The sequence below is a fragment of the Orbicella faveolata genome, unplaced genomic scaffold (genome assembly GCF_042242905.1).
Source record: "Orbicella faveolata isolate gen_17 unplaced genomic scaffold, um_ofav_v1 contig_48, whole genome shotgun sequence".
In the NCBI taxonomy this organism is placed as follows: Eukaryota; Metazoa; Cnidaria; class Anthozoa; order Scleractinia; family Merulinidae; genus Orbicella; species Orbicella faveolata.
In genome coordinates, this window is record NW_028301578.1 from 14,693,205 (window position 1) to 14,705,204 (window position 12,000).

Consider the following 12,000-nt stretch of genomic DNA (forward strand, 5'->3'; position numbering starts at 1 on the left):
CCCGAAAGGCTTCAGACTCGAGACAGCGGCAGAAATCGCACATAAAATAAAGGCGGAAGGCAACTCTTTCTACGAGGGAAGTTTCGCATTTAACACACTTAAACTTCCTGTACGTACATATCCGCCAACGCGACAATTAACGTTGCTGCAGTTTTTTTCCGTTATGCATAGTCATGCTCCTTGCGTGCTCATTCAGCGTGACTTGGCGATTTCACTAGTCACGTTTCAGGCCAATCTGCATGTAATAGTAACTTGAAGGAACCTCTTAAATACAACTGAATCTAGTTCATAAAGAAACACTAGCAGAATTAACGATGGAAGAAGATATAGCCGTAGGCACGGAAGGTAATCTGCTTCGACATGCGTAATTGATAACAATGAATTCCGGGGAACTAGCGGCAGCTTTCACTCGTCTAGCTCAATCCTATTATGTCTGCTATTGCTTCGAGATTTGCATCCAGGCTGTTTCTCTACAAACGAAATACGTCGAAAAATAGTCTCCAATGAAATAAGAATTTCGTTAAACCGATTCTTTCAAATGAATTTGCGTATATAGCCTTGAAAATCGATAGAATTATTCAAGCACTTTTTGCATCAGTAATCAATGCCTGACCACATCTGTCACATGTCGATATTCATTAAGGACCATTAATTAAGGTCTCATTATTAATAATGTTAAAATATTTATTTCTCTCTACATTTTGTGACTTGAACCTTTGATTCCTAGAGGGAAAATCTGGATTCACGTACAAGGAATGGTTTTATTATTTTTTCCTGTTCCTATTAGGGAATTGCGAAAACTTCAAGGGTTACATGACGTATGGCGTGACTCATTATATTTTCAAATCTTTTCAAGACTTTTTGCCGCTTTGCTAATAAGCGGAGTCTTGTAATTTATGTGCCGGCTCGTCGTGTTTGTTGGTAAAAAATAACCGAAGCTGACAGAGAAAATCTGTAAATAGTATTGTTTTGCGACCAAACTCGAAGAAGGTCGAAGCCCAGGGGTAGAAGAAACCTTTGGGCCTGGTTGAAATCGACAGGATCGCTTTCCCGCGCGCGCGAGAATTTCTCGCGTGACGTCATGTACGCGTAGTAAATATCACATGTTCTGAAGAGCAGTCTTTTATCGAGCCAAATTGATTGGTTTCGAGCTAAAAGAGGTGAGTTTTTCAACTAACTGCTTCGGACCTATCAAGGAAGCCCAGCTATGTGATATTGACCTTGGGTAAATAGCTAAACCAACCAAACGGGAAGCAACACGTGACCAGCATAAAAGCGGAATTGGAGCCGGCTTGCGGCCATTCAAGAAGATGCTCAGTCACATCCTCGCTCTATACCCTCAGTGTGATCAGGAGTAAATGTTATTGGTCCCAATAATTTCTTCTTTTCCACCATTGGTATTGTAGTTTCAAACCTGAAGAGGGCAAGGACGCCTTCGCCTGAAGTTCCTAACAAAATGGCGCCCATTAAAGACTTGATAGAACAGAACATCAAAGACAACACAGTCATGGTGTTTTCCAAGTCGACCTGTCCATTTTGCAAAAAGGTGAGTTCCTCATTTTGTTAGGTAACAGCAACATCCGAAGAAAGACAGTATTCAAATAAGCAGCATTCAAATAGGCAGAACTGAAACCGGGGAATTTCACCGAACGCACGCATTGCATAATCGGACTACTGAAATCTATTTTTTTTTCTTTTACGACATCGATATCGATCGAAGCTTGCTCCAAACAGCTCAATGAAACGTACCGTTATAGCCTGGCGTAGGAATATTTAAGCGTATAGGTGACAGCAGGATCTTTATTTGGCAGAAAATGCACAGCTCTTAATTAGAATTTTCTAGCAAATATTTTCGTCAGAATCGACAAGCAAACGCCTTTGTTGTGAAATCGGCCAAGTTTGGCTTATAATTTCAACTCCTATCAGCTTAACAGCTTTCTTGTTGTCGGATTAAGTAAATGTTACGATATAATTCCTCTCATTCGTGTTCTTTATGAATACAATGTCAATTATTATTCAGATATTCGCTCTACCTTATTTCTTTACTTTACTGCAAACACTTTCGAGTGTGTTTATACATAACCTTTGAAAAACTTTTCGTAAGAAATCTGCGCGCAGGAATAGAAATGTGTGAATAAAATGGTTCATGTTGGATTTTGGATTGTAGTGGTTTTCACGTTTCATGAAATAAGGTGAAAGTTTGCTGTTACTTAACTATACATGTAGGTAAACAAGTTGCGTAATTGGAAATATTTTATTAGTTTGGATATGCTGACAACTTGCCACATTGTCAATTCCATCATTTCTAATTTCACTTGTCACTATTGATTGCACGTACATGTGTAATCAAATGGCAACAAGTGAAATTAGGGAATAATTTCACAGGCATCTTGTCAAAATTCTAATAATTTCCTGAGCCTTTATGGGATTGAAAGTATTAGAGATTTGACAAAATGTGAGTGAAACTGTTTCTAAATTTCACAAGCATACCATTTGATCACCTTTTAATGTCATAGGCGAAAAATTACAGTTATAATCGTGGGTTTTTGACTTGTTCAGTGTATCAACATATTTCATGCCAAATGTTGTCATGGCAATTTTCTAATGTCACATGTAAAATTATTAATTGATGCTAAAATTTCGCATCAAAATTACATGGAAGGGATAACTTGTCGTCCATCATATTACACTTGTTATAGGGAAGATATCAGATGGTGTTTACAAACATTTAGTTTTTGTTATTCAAATTTCCTAACAAATGAAGCAAAACATCTGTTTATTTGACTAGCCAACAGATATCTTGTAAGCACAGCTTTGTAGCTAGTAACAGACAAATTAGTTATCTCACGTTCTTGTAAGATGTTATGCATTAAAACAGTAAATGAATAAGAAAGTTGTGTTTTTCTTTTTCTAATATTGCCACATTAATATTTGCCCTCTGGCTATGGTCCTGAAGCTCTTTCTGCCACCCAATATCCGTTATACTCCTGCTTCTAATTACATGCCATTAGGGTAATGTTATGATAATGAACCTTTGTTTTGCAACTTTCAAATCTTTGTTGCCTTTTAAACTTCCTGCCTTTTAAACTTCTGCACAAAGGTCTACAATTTACTGTCTGAGATATGTTGTCGAGTCAATGATATCAATATAGTATAATTATGGATTCTTTTAACGATGATACTTTATTCCACACATGACAGGTGAAGGAACTTTTCAAGTCAATGAATGTTACATTTACAGCCATGGAAATGGATTTATTAGGTAAAACAACAAGCCATCATTTTTATGCATAATTAAACCTGCTTCAGGTCAGTTATTGCATAAAATAACAGATTATGAGAGCGAGTCTGGGAGAATTTGTGCTAAAATATAGTTGCTACCTTTGATAAGCTCAATCAGTTACTCTCTGAAGGAGATATTCAAAACTGTTAGTAATAGATAAAGAAAGTTACAACCAGAGGTAGATAGAGTAAACTCATAATGTTGCCTTTGTTTACATTAATTTTCTGCATTGCCATGCAACTGAAGGGTTGTCACAGGTCAGCAAATGGTCAGGGAAAAAAAATATTCTTCAAAGTCAGGGAAAAGTCAGGGAATGTTATTGTGAATCAGGGAAAATTGACATTTTTTAGCACCGAGGGGGAAAATTGACAATTTAAGACGGCTGATTTATTACCATTGAAGACTGGAGGAAATATTTGATTTCAAGACTATTTTTCCTCACTAAAGAAGGAAAATTTGTTGAAAACTTGTCAGTCTTAATAGATGGATGTAAAGGACAGCTGTGAGGGGAGACTAGAAGCCGTTACTATATCTGGCGTTTTGTATTTTTTCTTTTGGTCAGGGAAATTTGATTTTTATCAGGGAAAAGCAGGGAATTTTTAAAAGTGATGTCTGTGTTAGGCATGAACTATTGCTTGCAAGCTTGAGAATTTCTGTCACCACAACCAGCCATTACAGCTGAGCTAGCAAAGTTGTGCTAATTAAACTCAGAATTCATGAGCGTGCATCATAGTCTAGTGATGTTTATGATGACAACATGCGTCAAATTTTGTCATTTTTCTTCCAGACAATGGCACCACTATACATGAAAAACTGAAAGAGGTTACTGGACAAAGAACAGTTCCAAATGTCTTCATTCGTGGGAAGCACATCGGAGGAGCAGATGACACAATAAAACTTCATGAAGAAGGCAAGCTGATGAACTTGATTGTGCCACCTTCTGAGAACTACACATATGATCTTGTCGTCATCGGCGGTGGATCTGGTGGTCTTGCCTGCTCTAAGGTAACGTTCTGAAGCCATTTATGATAGTGATTTTTCCCAATTATAGGAAATGGACAAGAGGAATAAATTCAGTGTTTAGGATTAGAATACAATAGCCTCTTTAGTTATTCAGTAAGGTGCAAAAACAGATGCAAGTCCTTGTGAAGAGATATTGTTGACAATTAAATTTTTTTGAGAAAATGGAGCACCTTGGAGACAGCTTAACTTTCAATAAGCACAAACAAAACTCACTGTTTCCCACAGGGCCAGTCATTAAGTGTTTTGTTATACCTCCCTTCTCAAAAATAGAAAAAAGCCTGTGAAAAAATTGTTTGCTTGATGCCGAGGTGGCACACAAGTTTGCCATGATTTCAGGAGCATGAATTGATCATGTGCGAGTGGAAAGTTCAAGTTGTTGTTTCCCTTAGGAGTTAGTGAGGCTAGTCAGAAAACATATTTGAGTTGGGAGGTATAACAAGACCTACTGGTCTGACTTATATTTTATGTAAATTTCAAGCACATGAAATCTTGAAAACCTGTCATTTACTAACATGGATAATATTACTGTTGTTTGTTTTTGTTTTATTATTTTAAAGGAAGCTGCAAACCTTGGAAAGAAAGTAGCAGTTCTTGATTTTGTAAAACCATCTCCAGTTGGAACAACGTGGGGTGAGGAATTTGTTTCCTCCATCTTGTACAGTCAACTTTAATTGCAATATGGTTCTAACTGTGAGATTTTCAGGGCTTAAGACTAACGTCTCAACACATTTGCCTACTGGCTACTCAATAGTGACAGTGATTTTACTAGTAAAAACAAATTTTAACTCACCAGACCTCCACTTGTCAGATTTGGTACTATTTTCCTTTGATTACTGTATCACTCAAACACAGATGACAATATGTGTGCCTGGTTTGATTTTCCTGACAGCCTTTGTGAATAGTCATTTTTCCCTTGTCAAAGAGGTTAGCAGAACTTTAGAACCAGTCAGCCAAATTTGAATTGTTACTAGTGAATATCTGGTTGGCTACTGTTAGTTTTGAGTGGTGGAATTACTTGACATTTGAAATTGTCAATACCCAAGCAATCTCCATTGTCTATAGTAGCCATTTTCATAGTTCTTTTTCTAAGAACATTTATTCTCACAAATTAACCAAAAATCCTCTCTGATCATCTTATAAGATTCAGGATAATTTTGTCTTTAGTAAGTACTAAGCAATGCTGTTGTTGTCTGCCTCAGGTCTGGGAGGAACATGCGTCAATGTTGGTTGTATTCCAAAGAAACTTATGCACCAAGCTGCCCTGCTAGGTATGTCTTGATGCATGATAACTAAACTGCTGAGGCACAATTTCATAACACTCAAAACAGAATCCTTAAATAATTTGTCAATACTCACTGTATGTTAAAGATACTGCCAGATATAACATATACTGGCATACATGAATTAGTTCCCAAACTGCTTGGTGTGATCCCAAGGAGTGAGATTTGAAAAAGACCTACACTGTACCAAAAACATACTCATTGTTATAGCTTGCGAGCATGCTCTCATACACTGGACTTGAATGGAAAAGCTGCCAGAGTCAAGTGAGGAATCAAGGGCGTAGGCCTGGTATCACTCGTGAGCTTGTCTGAAGCAGCTTTGCCACTCATATCGCAGGGCATGAGAACCTGACGGTTGTTACAAAGTGCTTGTTTAAAATAATTTTGTCAATTTCCCCCAGGGCATGACTTGGATGATGCTAGAATGTATGGATGGAATTTTGATACAAAAGGTAAGTGCTGTTTTATCTTTAGCATCTTTATTGTGTTTTCTTTTTTTAGCTTAACTAGTTTATTTTTTCTAATGAAATATAACCCTGTTGAATTTCTTCTTCATTTTCAGTGGAACACAACTGGGTCACAATGAGAGAAAATGTCCAAGTATGTGAAGAGTGTTAACTAAAAGTAAACAATCAACTTATGATGTCGTTTAGTTATTTATCACTAACAAACACCATTCTTTACAATTTTGTAAGCTATTGCTACAAGCTGCACTTTCATATGTTTCTTTCCTTTTGTCCTTTTAGAATCACATTGGTTCACTCAACTGGGGCTACAGAACTGAACTAAGGGAAAAAAAGGTTACATACAAAAATGCAACAGGGGAACTTGTAGATGCTCATACAATCAAGGTATTGAAGATCTCAACTTGCATCTCGTACTGAGATGATTTAATTTGCTCTGTTAATTAATGGTACTTGATTGAAATGTTGGTATGAGAAGGAAATGTTTCAGATTTTATCTAACTTTAGTTGTTACGTGTATTCCACCATCGATGATAACGTTGTTGATTATGTGATCAACAGGCTGTTGACAAGAGAGGAAAGGTAACAGAGATGACAACACAACACATTGTTATCGCAACTGGTTTACGGCCTCGTTACCCTGATATCCCTGGAGCAAAGGAATATGGTATCACCAGGTAACAGAATTATTTTTGATTATGAGTCTCCCGTGCATCTGAGAGAATTCTACTCAGACACAGTAATTAGTAATAAGAATTGTTAGAATTCAGTTATTGTTATCATCATCATCATCATCATCATCATCATCATCATCATCATCATCATTATCCTTGTCACGCCAGGGGTTGTATAAGGCCTTATAATTCAGTCCGGTGGGTATCAAGAAATTTGAGTTCATAATCATTGGATCATTCATCTTTCCATCATCTTTCCATCAATGTTGTTGATTTAAATATAAACATGCTTGTTTATTTATTTATTTGATATATTTATTTTTGTTTGCAGTGATGATTTGTTCTCGCTAGAACACAGTCCTGGTGAGACTGTCGTGGTAGGGGCATCATACGTGGCTCTAGAGTGCGCAGGATTCCTACGTGGAGTCGGTCTTGATGTTACTGTTCTGGTGCGATCAATTCTTTTAAGAGGTTTTGATCAGGTAATGACTATCAAAAGTAGACCGAATTTTTGGTTTCTGATTTTGATCAGGTGAAAAGGTAGACTGAATTCTTGGTTTTTGGTTTTGATCAGGTAATGATATGACCATTAAAGATAGACTGAATTCTTGGTTTCTGATTAGTAGTAACCATATTATACAGTATCTGACAGTTAATTCAATAATCTGTGCAATAAATCATTGACAAACAAAATGTTTTTTGCATTTAGCAAATGGCAGAAAAAATTGGGGATGATATGATAACACATGGCATAAACATCAAAAGGCCAGCAATTCCTACAAAGGTATGTGATAGTATCTGTTTATTTTATTTCTTTATTTCTTTTGTTTTTGTTTTGTTTTGGTCAGAGAACTTGAAGGCAGTCTGAGTGTGATAGTGGGTCTCAACACCTACAGTTATTATTTAACTATTAATATTTTTTGGAAATTTAAAAGTGCAATGCTTGATTATTGATAATTTTGTTGTTTTAATTGTCCACCCTGACAATATCAGTCATATTTCACAATGAGGGAATCACTTGGCACACTAGATTGATTTCTAGGGTCATACCTCTGAATCGTTACTGGGCGATAGTCTCTCTGTTTTGTTTAGCCCCTTGTTTCTGTCGAATTCAAGGCAAATCATTGTCAGACATATTTGAGTTCTGTTTCTCTTGAGACAACCTTGAAGAAGACAATGTTGGGCAACATTAAAGGCCTGCAATGTGTACACACTAGCTGATAATTAGGGATTAACTAAAAATTGTTTTTAAATTTTTTTTTTTTTTTTCATCTTTTCAGGTTGAACTTATAGAAGAAGGAACTCCAAGAAAGCTCAGAGTTCATTACAAGATGTTGGAGACTGGAGAGGAGACATCGATTGAGTGTAACACAGTATGTATTATTTTATTTTTATTTTTTTAAAACAGTAACCTGTTCATGCTGGTATGTAGCTAAGAGCTGGCTGCTGGCTAGTTTCACTGACTGAAAGAGAACTTACATCAGTCTTAAATTTCACGCAAAAACAGAGACTGGGTAAAGGTTGGAACTTATCACCTTGCTTCGAGAGTTTCTCTCTGAGTTCTCTGGTTTTCCTTCCTTCACAAAAACTGACATAGAGGATGTGCATGAAAACCAGCTAAGACTGGTGTAGCTTCCTCTGTAAATATTGTCAATTATTTATTATTCACTGTGTTTACAAACAGGTGATGTTTGCCATCGGTAGAGACCCATGCACGCAAGGGATTGGACTGGAGAATGCAGGAGTCCAACTTAATCCCAAGTAAGTGCTTGTTATTGCTCAACATACAGATTCTCTCTACTAGTTTAGATAGCAGTTGTTAGAATTTCATTGATGATTAACCCTTTCACTCCCAAGTAGAATCAAGTTGTCAGATATCACTGTGATAATGCAATGAAAATGTTTCCCTTCAATCAAGACAGGATCAGTTCAGAGGGTTTTACTCTAAGCAAGGTCTTGTGCAACTTATTTTTCAGTGGCGACAAAATGCCGCTTTCCCTGTCTGAGAGGCGTGCAGGTAATCGTGGTAGTTGTATGAATTGTGCACAGGACTGATTTCCTGCATGCAAGTCCCAAAGGGGGAGTGGCCTATTGCATGTTTCAAAAAATTCCCTTTTGTATCAAGTATTGACCAAAATTCTTCTCCTTACAGGAATGGAAAAGTGATAGCTGGGGACAATGAGCAATCCAGTGTACCAAACATTTTTGCCATAGGAGATATGGCAGACGGCAAACTTGAACTAACTCCAGTTGCTATCCAGGCTGGAAGATTGCTGGCCCAGCGACTGTATAATGGCAGTAATGAACTTGTAAGTGGAACTCTTTTCCAGGACCACAAGAATGAGGCTGCTGTTTGTTCTCTTCTGCAACTAGGAATGACAGAGGAGAGATCTTGATTTGAGCGAAAGGGCAAAGGAACAGCATGTTTCCTTTGCCAGTTGCTCTGTTTTTGCCCTTTTTTTCTACAAGAGGAGCTTAACTTGAAGTGACTGGGAGTACTTTTTCACCTCCTGGGGGGTTAGTCCACTCTAGCAGGGGTTTAATTAAGGTCTGAGCACTGGGCAAATTGACTGGCCATGAGGATGATTTTGCCTGCCTGGTTTGACCAGCTAGAGGAAAATTTTCCCTACAAAGAAGTTCAGTTCAAATCGTTTTGCCTGTCTGTGTAAAGCAGCTACCCTCCTGCTGAAAGCATTCATGAAACCCGTGCTCTAGTTATGGTAGCCCTTCAGTATTTCTAGTTGAGTCGCTTCTGTTAACAATAAACAAATCCTCATAATTTATACTTCTAACTGAAGAGAGGTACTGTCAGTGATAGTTTAAAGCTCCACGCCCCAAGACAGAACACAAACTACAGTGTACGCAATTTGAACCTCTCCTCACAACACCAAACTGTTAGGTCACTTATCCTCCTATAGGCAAGTAACCCAACTGTATTGTTTTTTACCTTCAGTGTGACTATGTTAATGTTGCAACAACAGTATTTACGCCACTGGAGTATGGCTGTATCGGTTTGTCTGAAGAGGACGCCAACGCCAAGTTTGGGGAGGATAATGTGGAAGTTTACCACACAAGTTACCAACCTCTTGAGTACACTGTAGCAAAGAGAGACATGGCAGGGTGTTATGCCAAGTTGGTGTGCAACAAAAGTGATAACGTAAGTACTGTGGACCATGGCATTCCAGGTCAACTTTGAATGCAGTTAGTATGGGTAATCAATTGGTGACAAGTGAAAAATTAGTTAAACAAGTCAAAACTCAATCGTAAGTGTAATGTGTAAAAGGTACATGTATAGTATACCCATGAAATTAAGATTGAAATAATTTCATGTGTGTGGCGTCAAAATGCTAATAATTGTAAATTTTGAATATGTATTACTCTAATGATCAGAACTACATGTAGGAAATGAATCTTTCGTTTTGTTTTAGGAACATGTTGTTGGTTTGCACATACTTGGACCAAACGCTGGTGAAATAACACAAGGCTATGCTGTAGCTATCAAGTTAGGAGCTACCAAGAAAGACTTTGATAGAACTATAGGGATACACCCTACTGTGTCAGAGGTTAGTATTGCTATGTCAGCTGCTATTTCCTCCTAACAATATGAATACATTTTTAAACACCCAGGTAAGGAGAGTAAAGAAAATCATCATGATGTAAAAACAAACTTCACAGAAATTGAATCCAAAGTAGCTTCTTCCAGGCGTTTTGACAGTTTGAGTGCAGCACAATATATGGCACACGGAAAAGAAAGGTGCTCCTCGTTCAAAGCGTCTATTTTTCAATCACCTTTTTCCCCAACAGACTGAACACCTGGAAGCTTTGTCCAGAGAGGTCTAAGACAAATAGGTTTTTTTTAGGGGAGGGATCTTTTCGATAAAGCACATCAACCACTTTTCATCTTGAAACGCTTGCAACAACCAAAAAGTCATTAATTTTTAAACTAATGAAGTCAATACCACTGTCTCCTCCCGGATTTGAATCATTCGGGTATCAGAGCCTGAGCATCTTTGAAAAAAATGCTGCTTAATAATTCATGATTCAAATACCTGCTGTTGTTGTCGTGGGTTGTAGCACTCATTAGCTGCTTTGCTCCTGAGTGGGGTGCAAAAGAGAAAGGTGCTTTTTCATGTAAATATCATACACATTGCCAAAATATCTTCTTTTCATGTTTCTTACTTTCTGTTCACAGGTCTTCACAACACTTGCAACAACTAAACGGTCTGGCTTCGATGTTTCAGCATCAGGATGCTGAGGTTAAGCCCTGCTGTTGCGTTTTTCCTAGAATGTGAAGAGAAGTCAGTTATCTCTTGTTCATTCTAAGAGCGACAGCGGGGTTCTTACTTTGCTTTGGATGTTCTCAGTACAGTCGCGACACTTCAGTCTGCATAAATGATGGTCAAGTTTGTAACCCTGTTTATGGGAAAACTTCACCTGATGTTTGTATGCAAGGACATTCAATATTTTATAAGTCGGTGCTTGTGTAAAAAATCAAACCAAAGGTGTTTAGAGAAATGCTGGTGGCAAGTGTTCTGGTAAAACTGTACACTGACACGTCTTTGATGTTTTCTTTATTTTGTTGTACATGTACTTCAGAGTTCGCGCATTACGTATTATATAAATAGCCCTTAGATGAATATTTATGCTCGCATTAAACAAATCATTGAGAAACTTGCCATATGTGCGGGCACTGTGCTGTTTTTCAAAACAACACATAAATTGGATCTAATGAATTTTAAATCTAAGTTGATTCAAGCTTTGTAAAATTGCACTCTGCCTTTTGTAAGGAAATGGGTTTATTTAATCTCTATAAAATGTATTATTGTATTATCACCATTATGAGAGTTGGTGTGAAAACTCTTCTTTCAAAAGGTTTGGGGCAAAATACACTTGGGTGGCTTTACATTTGTAGGAAAGAACTGACTGGAATGATCACTGAATTCCCAAAATTAGCCGACCAAGCAAAAAAGATGGACTTTTTGTTTTGCCATAAATAATTTAGTTTTTGTTGCTTTCCACTGATGGGAATCTGAAAACTGGAAAAATGAGCAAACGGTGAAAAAAGGAGTCCACAATTTGGCTAGCCTGGCTTCAACTTGTTGAGAGATTTCCAGAACTTTTCTGATGCATTTGACTTTCAACCTAGTACTTTCCAGCTAAATGGTAAGCACTCTTGCACACACATGAAATGTTCATTTAATGTTAATTTCCAAATGATTTTGTAATAAAAGTTGATTAACTTTACCTGTGTATGAAAGCACTTTTCTCAAGTTCTT

The 12,000-nt window shown here is 37.4% G+C and overlaps 1 pseudogene across 2 annotated transcripts; it reads left to right on the plus strand.

Annotated features, from left to right (window-relative positions):
* Window positions 1–206: 206 nt before the first annotated feature.
* LOC110044752 (thioredoxin reductase 1, cytoplasmic-like) lies at window positions 207–11,968 on the plus strand (annotated as a pseudogene). Of its 2 annotated transcripts, none has more exons than XR_016204643.1 (18): window positions 207–345; window positions 1,407–1,546; window positions 3,202–3,262; window positions 4,071–4,288; window positions 4,864–4,936; window positions 5,506–5,574; window positions 5,988–6,038; window positions 6,149–6,186; window positions 6,333–6,437; window positions 6,612–6,727; window positions 7,056–7,206; window positions 7,434–7,508; window positions 8,005–8,097; window positions 8,409–8,485; window positions 8,877–9,033; window positions 9,678–9,881; window positions 10,153–10,287; window positions 10,917–11,968. The product of XR_016204643.1 is annotated as a thioredoxin reductase 1, cytoplasmic-like, transcript variant X1 (transcript). The 2 variants fall into 2 exon arrangements; XR_016204644.1 differs by lacking the exon at window positions 207–345 and adding an exon at window positions 910–1,160.
* The last annotated feature ends 32 nt before the right edge of the window (window positions 11,969–12,000 follow it).